Source organism: Bacillus rossius, chromosome 2 (assembly GCF_032445375.1).
Source record: "Bacillus rossius redtenbacheri isolate Brsri chromosome 2, Brsri_v3, whole genome shotgun sequence".
Classification (NCBI taxonomy): domain Eukaryota; kingdom Metazoa; phylum Arthropoda; class Insecta; order Phasmatodea; family Bacillidae; genus Bacillus; species Bacillus rossius.
The window spans coordinates 69,895,875-69,909,713 of record NC_086331.1 but is presented as its reverse complement, the minus strand read 5'-3'; positions in this window follow the sequence as shown (position 1 = coordinate 69,909,713).

The following is a 13,839-nucleotide window of genomic DNA, read 5'->3' as shown; positions in this document are numbered from 1 at the left end:
CTATATTAAGTTTTAGCAAATTTTTACAGCTTTATTTAATACAATGACTGTTGTGGTTTTGAATTAAATAAATTTGTGTAATATTACTTATTCTAAGGATATTTTTACCCGTACTTTCGATTTTTTTACATCAATTTTACGGTTAAATACCACAATTCTTGTGTTATTTTACACTACGTGTGTACCACTTTTTAAGTGTAACAGAATAATGGGTAGTTTTGAACTGATGTACGTGTTTTAACAAATACTGTTGTGGTTGTAAAATTACATAAATTTGTGTAATATTACTTATTGTTAGGGTATTTTTACCCATACTTATATTTTGTAATTTTACACACTATCTATGGTTATTTAGTAGTACTTCGGGTGTTATTTTAGACTAAGAATGTACCACTTTTTATGTGTAACAGAAAAATGAGTAGTTTTCCACTGATGTACGTGTTTTAATACAGTAACTGTTGTAGTTGTAAAATTACATACATTCGTGTAATAATACTTATTGTTATAGTTTCTTACCCGTACTTTCGATATTGTATTTTTACACACATTTTATGGTTATTTAGTAGTACTTCTTGTGTTATTTTACACTAAGAATGTACCACTTTTTAAGTGTGACAGAATAATGGGTAGTTTTACACTGATGTACATGTTTAAACACAATGACTGTTGTGGTTGTAAAATTACATAAATTTGTGTAATATTACTTATTGTTAGGTTATTCTTACTCGTACTTTCGATTTTGTATTTTTACACCATTTTATGGCTAAATACCACAATTCTTGTGTTATTTTACACAACGAATGTACCACTTTTTAAGTGTAACAGAATAATTGGTAGTTTTACGCTGATGTACGTGTTTTAACACAATGACTGTTGTGGTTGTAAAATTACATACATTCATGTAATAATACTTATTGTTATAGTTTTTTACCCGTACTTTCTATATTGTATGTTTACACACATTTTATGGTTATTTAGTAGTACTTCTTATATTATTTACACTAAGAATGTACTACAATTTAGTGAAAAAAATAATGGGTAGTTTTACACTGATGTACGTGTTATAATATAATGACAAATGTGACTGTAAAATCACATAAATTCATGTAATAATACTAATTCCTGGTGTATTTTACATGTACATATAAATATGTATTTTTACACATTTTTGAAGTAAATTTTCCTGTATATTTGTGTTTTTTATCTTGTTAATGTACTATAATATGTATAAATATGTTCATTTCTGTAAAATTACACGCACAATGTACATGTATTTACAAGTTACAGGAATTATCAAATTACCTGATTTTTGTACGTGTATTTTTACTATTTTTTTTACAGTGCAATCAGTAAACAGTTTATGTACTACTCTAGTGGGCTTATAAAAGAACAATTGTCACGAAACTATTAGTGTTGTTGACTTGAGTAGAATGTAATTGTTTTTAAACAAACGATAACATAAAAATGGAAGGCACATTTGATAGCTTTTTGATAGCTGTAATAGAAAGTAAAAATATTTTTTATGACAGGGGATCCGCATGATACAAAAATGAAGAAGCTAAATTAAATGCTTGGAATTCTGTGAGTGAATGTGTTAAAGAAGTCGGATTTGAAATAAACAGTGATATGTATTTTTGAATGCTCATTAGTATGACGACAGTCGTCGTACCCTCCCAGATACAGAGGCCGTACCTGGCCACCGACGCGGGCCTGAGGGGGCCTGTTTCCCCCCCAGTGAACCCCCAGTGTGTGCATCGGCTAGGGACGCACCCGTGTGTGCCCTAGCACGCCAGTGAACCAGTGTCAATGTGTAAATGTTTCTGTGTGTATATATTTCTTTCCAAATGACAGTGACTTTGTTTTAAGTGCGTAAGTAATGTAACTGTAATGAATTAACTATCATATAATAATCGTGTAATTCTTGTAAACGTGTCGCAGTGTCTGTATGTAAGCGCGGCCTGGCGCTCATCCGCGTCGCGAGGGGTGGCGCTCTCCCACGCCGGCCGATTTCCCCTCCCCTCCCCCGCAGCCCGCGCGCGACGGCCCGCGGGCGGGCGGGGAAGAGCAGTTGAACTCAGGACTCGAGCAGCGGCGGACGTGCGCTCCGCTCCGCGCTGATCGCGAGACGGGTTGTCGAGCTCACGGTCCTGCGACTCCGCCATAGGACGAGCATTTTGGCAGCAGCCGTGCTGCTTACGACGTGCCGCCCACGCGATTGGGTGTCCGAGCTGCGAGTACGTAAGTTACGTCACGAGTCGGTCTTTATAGGACGCGTAAGACTTGTTACGCTTCGCTGAACTTTCGCCGACGTTACGAGTCAGTACGTAAGAACCGCGCACGCATCACGTGTCTTTGAGGGACATAGTTACTCACTGCCGAACCATCGCCGACGTTACGAGTCAGTACGCAGGGACCGCACACGCGTCACGTGCCTCCGCGAAGCAGTTGATTATCTGGAACTTTGTTACGTGGGAGAACCGCCAGTACGCGTCGGAACGACTGGGCCGTACGAGACGGTCATCGGGAGTCCGGGTCATCGTGGGAAGGGCGCGCACCCCGCGACTGATCCGCCAGGCCGCGACAAGCTCTCTGAACACAATAAAAGAGCTCGTGAACTGATTAACGTCGAGTGGTCCTTACGATCTACCTGTCATTCTACCTCACCATCCCTCCAGGTCCCGCATTTCCAGGTCCCGGCCACGTCGGCCTGGACCCACACCTCTCCGACGAGAGCAGTACGGGCATAACAGACATTTCTAGCAAACAGGGAAATAGAACCAGAAGCCGAGGGACGTCATTTGGCGCCCAACTAGTGTGGCCGTAAGCATACGCAAGCGCATGCAAGCGCGCAGGTGCAGGACAGGACAGAAGCAGGTGCGGCCGCGCGATGTGGGAGCGGCGCGAACTCGAGACGTCGCGCCGGCGCGCCGGCGGGAGATAACGCAGCGCGGGAACGGTGCGAACACGAGACTTTTCGGCGAGAGATATCGCGTCGTGGGGGCGACAGAAATACAAGACGGCGGCGCAGCGGTATCCTGGACTGAAGATAACGCGCCGGGTAGGATCGTATTGTGTTACCGGGGAGATTGTGATCACGATCCCGGATCAGTAGCACGGAAAGGACAGGATGGCGTGGAAACAGGCGGGACAAGGGAAAGACGATCTAATAAGTTTCGAAACAGACTTGCATGGGGAAGGAGGCTCCGCGCAAATGGACGTAAAATACGAAGTGTGCGGGTCCGGCGGCGCGGCCGAGGGCGCGAAGAGCACGGACAGCACGGACAAGGACTGTAAAAGGGAACAGGGGGACAGGCCCGCGGACATGGAGGGGCCAGTAGTGCGGTACGTGAACACGCAGTTCGAGTTGCCAGAGTTTGCGGGGAGAGACAACGAGGACCCGCGGGAGTTTTTGCGGGAGTGTGAACACCTCCTAAAACTGTACGAAGTGCGACGGGCGGAGTGGGCGCCACGAGTGGCGGGACAGCTCCGCGGCGAGGCAAGGAACTGGTGGTCAATGGCCGGGAGTTTTGATACCGAGTGGGGACATTTTGTACGCCAAGTCAAGACTAGGTTTGATAACGATCAGGCGCGGGCAATGTGTTTGCGGACATTTTATTGCCGAAACCAGGAGGAGGACGAGAGTGCAGAGCAGTTCATTTACGAGAAGTTACGCATGTTCCGCCGATTGGGGACGAGTGGGGACGTGAGTGCGGCGTTGCCAACCATTGTCGAACAATTGCTACCAGAGTTTCGCCCCTTCATGAGAACGGCTGCTGGTCGAGACACAGAGGAGTTCGTGGCCCTCGCCCGCGTGATCGAACGTGACATGTCGCTGTGGAGGACGGCGCTCAGGGGCGCGAGAGCTCCCCGTGCCCGATCGGGGCCGCGGGGGGTAACCGTCACAGAAGTCACGGACAGTGACATGGCCGTGGTGAGCTACGCCGACGGCGCGGGACCGCGCAAGACAACAGACCGTGGTGGCACCAGGGAACGTCCGGGGTCAGCTGCAGCAGGAGGGGGACGTCACGAGCGGACAGCTACGCGGGAGAGGGATGAGCGTCCGCCGCGATGCCGATTTTGCCCGGACGTGTACCATTGGCATCGCCTCTGCCCCACCAGAGCCGCGTGGGAGGAGGCGCGCGAAGGCACCACGTCGCAGGCGGGAAACGCAGGACCGGGGGCGGAGGGACAACTGGGTGCTGCTCCCCGGCCCGCCAGCCACCGGCAGACCCAGTAAACGACAGGAATCGTCGACCACCACCGGAGCCTACCACAACAACACCGCGTACGCCGCCAGGGAGCGAGGGGCAACGGACCCGCTCCTCGTCAGCTGTCCCCCTGCCGGGGCAACCTCAGGGAAAGCCGGATGTCGCCACCACCACCACGGCCCCGAAGCCGGTTATACCGGGGCCGGACCAGCCGCCTCGTCGACATGCCGTCGGCGAGGTGGGCCACCGGAGCATCAACCAAGGAACCCCGCCAGCAGTCCCTGTGCGGGGGCAGCTGGAGGCCACCAGGCCCCCGGGGCCGGACCAGCCTCCTCATCGACCTGCCGTCAGTGAGGTGGGCCACCGGAGCATCAGCCCAGGCACCCCGCCAGCAGTCCCCGTGCGGGGGCAACTGGATGCCGCCAGGACCACAGCGGCCCCGACGGAGGTTTTTCCGGGGCCGGACCAGCCGCCTCGTCGACCTGTCGTCGACGAGGTGGACCACCGGAACATCAACACGTCGGCGCCAGAGCGAGCCGCGGACCTCGCCGCGAGTTTCCCATGCCCGGACGGCCAGGCGGCCGGGGGCGGTGGGGGACAGACGACTGCACAGCTGGGGCAGGTCGGCCCCGAGGGGCCGGAGCTGCTGCGAATTCCTGTCCGCGCTAACGGGCGGGAGATGCTGGCCCTGGTGGACACCGCCGCCAGCCGAACCTACATCGCGGCCCACCTGGTGGGAGCGGAGGCAGTGACACCGCGGAGGGAGCTGGTGCAGCTGGCCACCAGGGACGCCGTCGTCGCAGCAGGGGGCATCACTCAGGTAACATTGAGCATCGTTGGTCACGTTAGCCACATCGAGGCCTGGGTGGTCCCCGAGCTCCGCGAGGGGCTGATCCTGGGGGTCCCGTGGCTGCACGAGGTCGACGCCACCGTGGAAGTACGAGCCGGCCGGATGCACTTCGGCACCCGGGGGCGCTGGATGGTGTACGGCGTGCACCAGGTTCCCCCCAGTCCCCCTCAGTCAGTCATCCGCCTAGAGGATCTTCAGCACGGTGTCCCCAAGGAGTACATCGACGTCATCAACAATGTCCTCGCCTCCCAGGCACAGGTATTTGCGGCCGCGGACCGGCTACGACGGACGAACGTGACTGAGCACCGGATACCAATGGTACCGCACCGCCCCCCCTTTGAGAAGGTATACGGATTTGGCATCCGAGAACGGGGGGCCATACAGACTCAAATTGACGAGATGTTACATGACGGGGTGGTTGAACCCAGCACCTCCCCGTACAACTCGCGGGTGGTGCTGGCCACCAAGAAAGATGGAAGTCTACGCTTTTGCGTAAACTTCAATGCGATAAACAAACTGACCATTCCCGCCCCGCCCCCGCAGATCAACATCACAGACGCTCTGGCAGGACTGGGGGACGCTACTATCTTCACGACACTTGACTTGAAATCGGGCTACTGGCAGGTGCCGGTGTGCCCGGAGGACCGCCCTAAGACGGCATTTACAGCACCAGACGGCCGATGTTACCAGTTCTGCGCCATGCCGTTTGGTCTCATGGACGCCCCTGCCACGTTCCAGGCACTGATGGTACGTGTTCTGGATGGGTACATTGGTGAGTTCGCCAGTGCCTATCTGGACGACGTTATCATCTGGTCCAGGACGTGGGGGAAGCACGCGCACCATCTGGCACTGGTGCTAGAACGTATGGCCAGACACGGACTGAAGTGTGCCCCAAAGAAATGCCACATTGGGGCCACGGAAATCGAGTTCCTGGGACACATAGTGACGGCGGAGGGGTGCCGCCCCCGACCTGAGCAATTGGAGCTGATTGAGGGAAAGGGGGCACCGAAGACCAGGAAGCAGCTCCAGAAGCTGCTGGGGCTGCTCAACTGGCTGCGGTCCTTCGTCCCCGACTTCGCCACGGTGACGGCCCCGATGACGGACCTACTGTCGCCGAAGACTAAGTTCCGGTGGACCCCCGCCGCGTACGAGGCCTTGCGACAGGTAAAGCACCGGTTCAGGAACTGTCACACGCTCTCACGCCTGGTGCCCAGCCGCCCCATCTTCATCCAGACAGATGCGAGTCAGGAGGGGATGGGGGCGGTGCTGTATCAGATGGATGACCAGGGCGTGAGACGCGTGATCGAGTACGCCAGCGCCAAGTTTGGGCAGGCTGAGCGGAGGTATCACGTGAATGAGCAGGAGTGCCTGGCGGTGGTCTGGGCACTGCAGAGATACCGTCACCACGTCGAGGGGCGCTCATTCACGCTGAGAACCGACAGCCAGTGCCTCCGCTGGTTAGACTCCGCTCAGGGCCGGAAGTCTAAGTTCACTCGGTGGGCCATGCTGATCCAGGAATTCTCGTTCACGGTCGAACACATTCCTGGACGTGAAAATCAGCTGGCCGACGAGTTGTCCCGGAATCCGGATCCTGAGAATGAGTTCCACGACGATCAGGGCTGGGAGGAAGTGCTCCTCCCTGAGCGTGGGCGCGGGGTAGAGGACTCGGTGCCGCGACCGTGCCCGTTGTACGCGCTGACAAGCTCCACTGCTCCTGCACCCGACGCGCGACCTGAGACAATGACTGACCTGCTCGCGTGGGTCCACGCGGCACAGCTCCGGGACCCCGACACCCAGACCAGACTGACAGAGTGTGGGGAGGGGGTGGTACCGGGCTGCCGAAGTCTGAACGGGGTGCTCCAGACCAGGGGGGCTCACAGGACGAGCGGGTGGCGGACCCACGTGCCGCCCAAGGCGAGGCACTGGGTCCTGGGCTACCTGCATGACCACCCCCTGGCAGGACACCCGGGTGCGGAGCAGACGCTGCGTGAGGTCAGACGGACGTTCCACTGGCCTGGCGACGCGGCAGAAGTGAGACGCTACGTGCGGGCCTGCCTGCGTTGCCAGGAGCGGAAGTCCAGGCGACCCGACGGCAGGGAGCAGCAGGTCCCACGACGGCCCCGGGATCCCTTCCACACTGTGGCGATGGATATTATGGGGCCGTATCCTCGCACGTCCCGTGGCCGGCGATTCATTGTTGTGGTCACGGACGTCTTCTCCCGCTGGGCGGAGGCGTTCGCAGTACCAAACGTGAAGGCCGGCACCGTGATTGCCCTGCTCGAGCGCGAGTTCTTCCCGCGATACGGGTACCCCGCGGTCCTGCTGACGGATAACGGGGTGCAGTTCACGGGGAGAAGCTGGCGAATGTCCTGCGCGGGGTGGGGGGTGGAGCATCACACGACGCCCACCTACCATCCGCGTGCGAATCCGACCGAAAGGCGGAATCAGGACATTAAAACTCAGCTGCGCATCCGGTTGGACGAGGACCACACCAAGTGGGACCTGCACCTGCCGACGCTGCTGTTTTGCCTGCGCCGTCGGACGAACGCGGTCACGGGCCATTCCCCCGCAAACTGGTGCAGGGCCGAAACCTCGCCCTGCCCGGGGAAGCGCGTACAACCCCCGACTCGCCCGACGTGACCGCGCACGATCTGCGCGAAGATGCCCGACGTCGCCAAGCTGACTACCTGACTAGACGCACGCCGCAGACGCACCAGCCCCCAGCATGACTAGAGCCTGGCCAGCAGGTGTTTGTTAAGTGTCACCACCTGTCGGCGGGCGAGAGGGGTTTTTGCGCCAGTCTGGCCCCGAAGTGGGCAGGACTGCAGGAGATCGTAGACAGACTGGGGACCACCTCGTACCTCGTGCGTCGCGCCGACTAAGGTACACAGGGACGACATCCGACTGATAGGCGACCCGCACGACGAGTACGACCACGACGACAGCGGACCAGTGGTCGGTGACGGGGTCGAGGATGACGTCACCGAAGGTGTACTGGCCGACCTCGGCGCCCCTGTCGTAGCACCACCGGAGCCGGATCAGGGACGACGACGGGGACACGCCCACCCCAGGTCACTGCGGGGGGTTGGCAGGAACGTTGACGGGGACGACGACATACGGGACAGGACCGATGACAACGTCGCAGTAGGAGTCCTGGTCGACCTCGGTGACCCCGTGGTGACGCCACCGGAGCCGGACCAGGGACGTCGACGGGGACACGCCCACCCCAGGTCACTGCGGGGGGTTGGCCGGAACGTTGACGGGGGCGACGACACACGGGACAGGACCGATGACAACGTCGCAGTAGGAGTCCTGGTCGACCTCGGTGACCCCGTGGTGACGCCACCGGAGCCGGATCAGGGACGTCGACGGGGACACGCCCACCCCAGGTCACAGCGGGGGGTTGGCAGGAACGTTGACGGGGACGACGACACCTGGGGCACGACACGTGAACGGGCCCACACGACGACACCGACTCAGCCTCCTATGGGGGGACAGCAAAGGGGGGACGGCGGTTGGCGACTGGCGAGAGGGGGCGGGGAAAGGACGCCCGCCAGAAGGGGCGTAAGGGGTCCGCGTGGCGCAAGCATGGCAGAGCTGGAGCGCTTCGTGGACCGGGTGCTCCCGCCTGATGACGTCATCGCCTACGCCAACGACACTGACGGACCACTCATCGAGGACGTGACGCATGACAACACTGCACAGGGCGACCTGGTCGACCTGAGTGAACCAGTGGTGACGTAGCCGGAGCCTATCCAGAGACGTGGACGGAGGTATGTCCACTCCTGGGAACGGCGGGTGACGGGGACAGACGTGAGCAAGGACGTGACAGACGGGGTAACGGTCCGGCTCCTCAGTGGGGAGGGCGATGTCGACAGGGCCCAGCAGGTGGTCCTGGACTTGCCTTCCGGGGAGCCGATGATGACCGCTCATGCGGGGAGGGGACCGGCGTTGCGCCGGTCCACGCGTGAGAAGACGGCCCCCCACTACCTCCGGGACTACGAGTGGGGGAGTCAGCGCAAACCCCGAGACGTAAGACAAACGACCGACGGGGGGTTACGCTGCAGCGTGATGCAGCTCCTGCCCCAGTTTGCCCGACCCAGACGGAATGACGTGACGAGCTCCAACGACCAGACAAGTGGCCGGACGCGGACGCGGCTGCCGGTCTAGGTCGGCGTCGGGGGCCAGGACGGCCTCGGGAGAGGGGGGGCATATGACGACAGTCGTCGTACCCTCCCAGATACAGAGGCCGTACCTGGCCACCGACACGGGCCTGAGGGGGCCTGTTTCCCCCCCAGTGAACCCCCAGTGTGTGCATCGGCTAAGGACGCACCCGTGTGTGCCCTAGCACGCCAGTGAACCAGTGTCAATGTGTAAATGTTTCTGTGTGTATATATTTCTTTCCAAATGACAGTGACTTTGTTTTAAGTGCGTAAGTAATGTAACTGTAATGTATTAACTATCATATAATAATCGTGTAATTCTTGTAAACGTGTCGCAGTGTCTGTATGTAAGCGCGGCCTGGCGCTCATCCGCGTCGCGAGGGGTGGCGCTCTCCCACGCCGGCCGATTTCCCCTCCCCTCCCCCGCAGCCCGCACGCGACGGCCCGTGGGCGGGCGGGTAAGAGCAGTTGAACTCAGGACTCGAGCAGCGGCGGACGTGCGCTCCGCTCCGCGCTGATCGCGAGACGGGTTGTCGAGCTCACGGTCCGGCGACTCCGCCATAGGACGAGCATTTTCGCAGCAGCCGTGCTGCTTACGACGTGCCGCCCACGCGATTGGGTGTCCGAGCTGCGAGTACGTAAGTTACGTCACGAGTCGGTCTTTATAGGACGCGTAAGACTTGTTACGCTTCGCTGAACTTTCGCCGACGTTACGAGTCAGTACGTAAGAACCGCGCACGCATCACGTGTCTTTGAGGGACATAGTTACTCACTGCCGAACCATCGCCGACGTTACGAGTCAGTACGCAGGGACCGCGCACGCGTCACGTGCCTCCGCGAAGCAGTTGATTATCTGGAACTTTGTTACGTGGGAGAACCGCCAGTACACGTCGGAACGACTGGGCCGTACGGGACGGTCATCGGGAGTCCGGGTCATCGTGGGAAGGGCGCGCACCCCGCGACTGATCCGCCAGGCCGCGACAAGCTCTCTGAACACAATAAAAGAGCTCGTGAACTGATTAACGTCGAGTGGTCCTTACGATCTACCTGTCATTCTACCTCACCATCCCTCCAGGTCCCGCATTTCCAGGTCCCGGCCACGTCGGCCTGGACCCACACCTCTCCGACGAGAGCAGTACGGGCATAACAAACATTTCTAGCAAACAGGGAAATAGGGACCAGAAGCCGAGGGACGTCAAGTCATTGTGTTCTGTATGTAAACTTTGAAGTATTTAAAATATTTCTGGGTTTAACGAAAACTGTACCACAATAACAACACACGAATCTAAACAAACATAACATAAACAAACGTCACTTATGCCAACTAGTGACCAAAATTGTTAACGGAAGTTATACTTTTAAAAAACTTTTTTGAATGCTTCCGGTATTCTTTTGTGTTGTGTTGTGCGTGAATGTAGCATCAAGCTCTGTGCTATCTCTGTGTGTGTGTGCTATCTGTGTGCTGTTTGCGTGCTATTGCGAATGTAGCCCGGCCTTAACAGTTATTTCCGTAAAAGTTCTTAGTGAATAACAGGACATTTAAACCGTTATTGTATAACTGTTATTTGAGAATTCTGGGAGAACTCATATTAAAAGTGAATGTTGTTATTGTGTTATAACAAGACGAAGATATGTTCTTACTAAACATCGAGTGTTAATGCTATAATATATAATATATAAATAACTTAACTAAGTACAAACATTTTAATTAAAATATAGAGATTATCTTAAAAAATAATATTTACAAAATGTTATACAATAATGTAACTGCTATTGTTTGATAACGGTTAAAATATAACAGCTACGTTAAATAACGCTCATCCCTAGATCTCGACATATCGACAATCGCCGCTCTGTTGTTCTGGGCCATGGAATGGTTTGATATTCTGACAGTAGATGTAGTATAATTTAAATAAAATACCATCTAGGAATTTGCAATCATTTAAGAGTATATTTACAATCATAAATTTGATTTTCTAATCAATGTGATCACCAATGCAACGTTTGTAACTACTGGTTCAGAAAAATATTACTAGGACCAAACATTTATTCTGGGAAAAGGAGGGGGGCGAAATGCTACTCTCGCCCCCCCCCCCCCCCCCATCCATGCATAACAGCACGGGGGCGACTCGAACCTGCTGCCCCCCCTGTTCCGACGTCCCTGCCAACATGTTAGTTTATTTACTACCCACTAGAGTGCAGTCATTATTTATTATTACTGTGGCACCCGCCATCTTGAAATTTTAACACCAATTTAGAAAATCGTAAGTATTTAGATATAAATTCAGGAAAAATTACACATTTCATCAAAACATCACTTCTTTATACACTGAATGATTCGATCGATTTCCGTCCTTAGTTCGATACTTAATCAATGCAAAAATATTATTTTGGACAAAAAATACTTATTTAATAATTATGTTCAAAATTCTTAAACAGCTTAAGTTCATCATATACCAGCTTCCTATAAGTTTATATGACCGCCATCTTAGTAATTTATATTTATTGACCAATATTTCTGTCTTTGGTTTGATTCTTGATCAGTGATAAGGATAGCTAATACTTAAAAAGTATTTTAATTCTGTTTTCCCTTTCGGGAAGTTTATTAATCATTTACTTTACGAACAAAAACTAGACAAGATACCTGTCCGACGAAATAAATATTTTGTCGCGCTGTCTAACATGAAAGTCGATTTATTTCAATTCATGAATTACATTCAAACCATTTCATGTACAATGCTATACGTATAAGCCAAGCATCTTCGGACCACGAGACCAGTTCATGTACAATGTCAGACGTACCTATAGACCAGATGTCTCAGAATCACAAAAACGTATTCTTCGTCGATAGCTAATATACCATATTTAAAGTTATCAAGACAGAGTCTTCGAACTGTCAGACCTAAAGTATCGATACAATCAATTACAAGCAATTAGATCAACGGAACATGTTTTACGCTTACTATAAGACCAAGAAACCCTGGTAAATGTTTTATCAAGACCAAGAGGCTATGAACCAGTAACTAATTATATATACTACAGATTTGACTACGCGCACTTAACGCAACGAAACACATTCAACAAAATAAAAGAACACACTGTGCAGACTGGATACACAGTACACACACTGGACATACCGTACACACACAGAACCCACACTGGACACACAGTAGACACAGTACACACACTGGACACACAGTACACACACTGGACACACAGTTCACACGCTGGACACACAGAACACAGGGTACACATTGGACCCACAGTACACACAGAACACGGAATGAACCACAGTACACACACTGGACATACAGTTCACACACTGGACACACAGAACAAAGGACACACTTTGGACCCACAGTACACACAGGACACTGAATGAACCACAGTAAAACACACATTGACAACACTGGACACACAGTACACACACAGTACACACACAGTACACACACTGGACACACATTACACACAGTACACAAGCTGAACAAACCGTACACAACCTGGAAACTTAGTACACACTTAAAACACATAATACACACATGGAAACTTAGTATACACTTAAAACACACAATACACACATGGAAACACAGAACACACATTGGACCCATAGTACACACACATAACACTGATTTAACACACAGTACAAACACAGTGAAAACACAAAACACAAAGTACACACACTGTTCGCACAGTACACACAGTACACACATGTAACACAAGTAGTATAGAAAAGGGGCTCCGAGCGCAGGCGCCAGGGGCTGGTGCCTGGTGCCGGGTCAATGACCGATTGCTCTGACGTCACGGCGGCCATCCTGGACTCAAAAATTCCTCAAAATTCCTCAAAAATGATTTAAAATGAATTAACAATTCCTGTTATGAGGAAAAATTTCTCTTTTCGAGGGAAAAATTCCCATTTTTAGTCCTTAAAAATCCCAGCGGCTAAAAATGTCCATATAGAGGCTTAAGCATCCATGTCTACAGCCTCCGATAAGCCTCTGACGTCATCTAGGATTATGACGTCACCGTTGCAATTTCCGTTTGCCCGCCATCTTTAAAATATTTAGTATCCGATTAAATGAAAAAATTTTAAAATTTATAAAAAAGTACAATTATTAAAATTTTAAAAACATACTTTTTCGACATGGAGCTCGGAGTCTTCGGTTCGAACCTGGTGAGGGCAAAAAAAAATAAAAATGGCGATCGATCCTTCCCTCACAGTGGACGCTGGCAGACTGACCCCCACCACTTGTTACCATGCATATATATCATCAGGTAGTATGACGTCATGTCCGCCATCTTGAAAATCCGTAATTTTAATACTAGACATTCGGGAAAACTTTCAAAATTCATTAAATAAATTGGCAATAAATATACTGATTGAATCGATCGATTCCCGTCCTTGGTTCGAAACCACTAAGAGCAAAAAAAACAGATCCTTCCTCCACAGAAGCCACCTACAGACTGACCTACCACCACTAATACTAAGTTATATACATATATAAATCGTCAGCTGGTATGACGTCATGTCCACCATCTTGTCTTCGTCTGCTGGAGACCACTATCTTGTTTTAGTCTGCTAGAGTGTGCTGACGGCATGTGAGCATAATTTTCTGTTCAC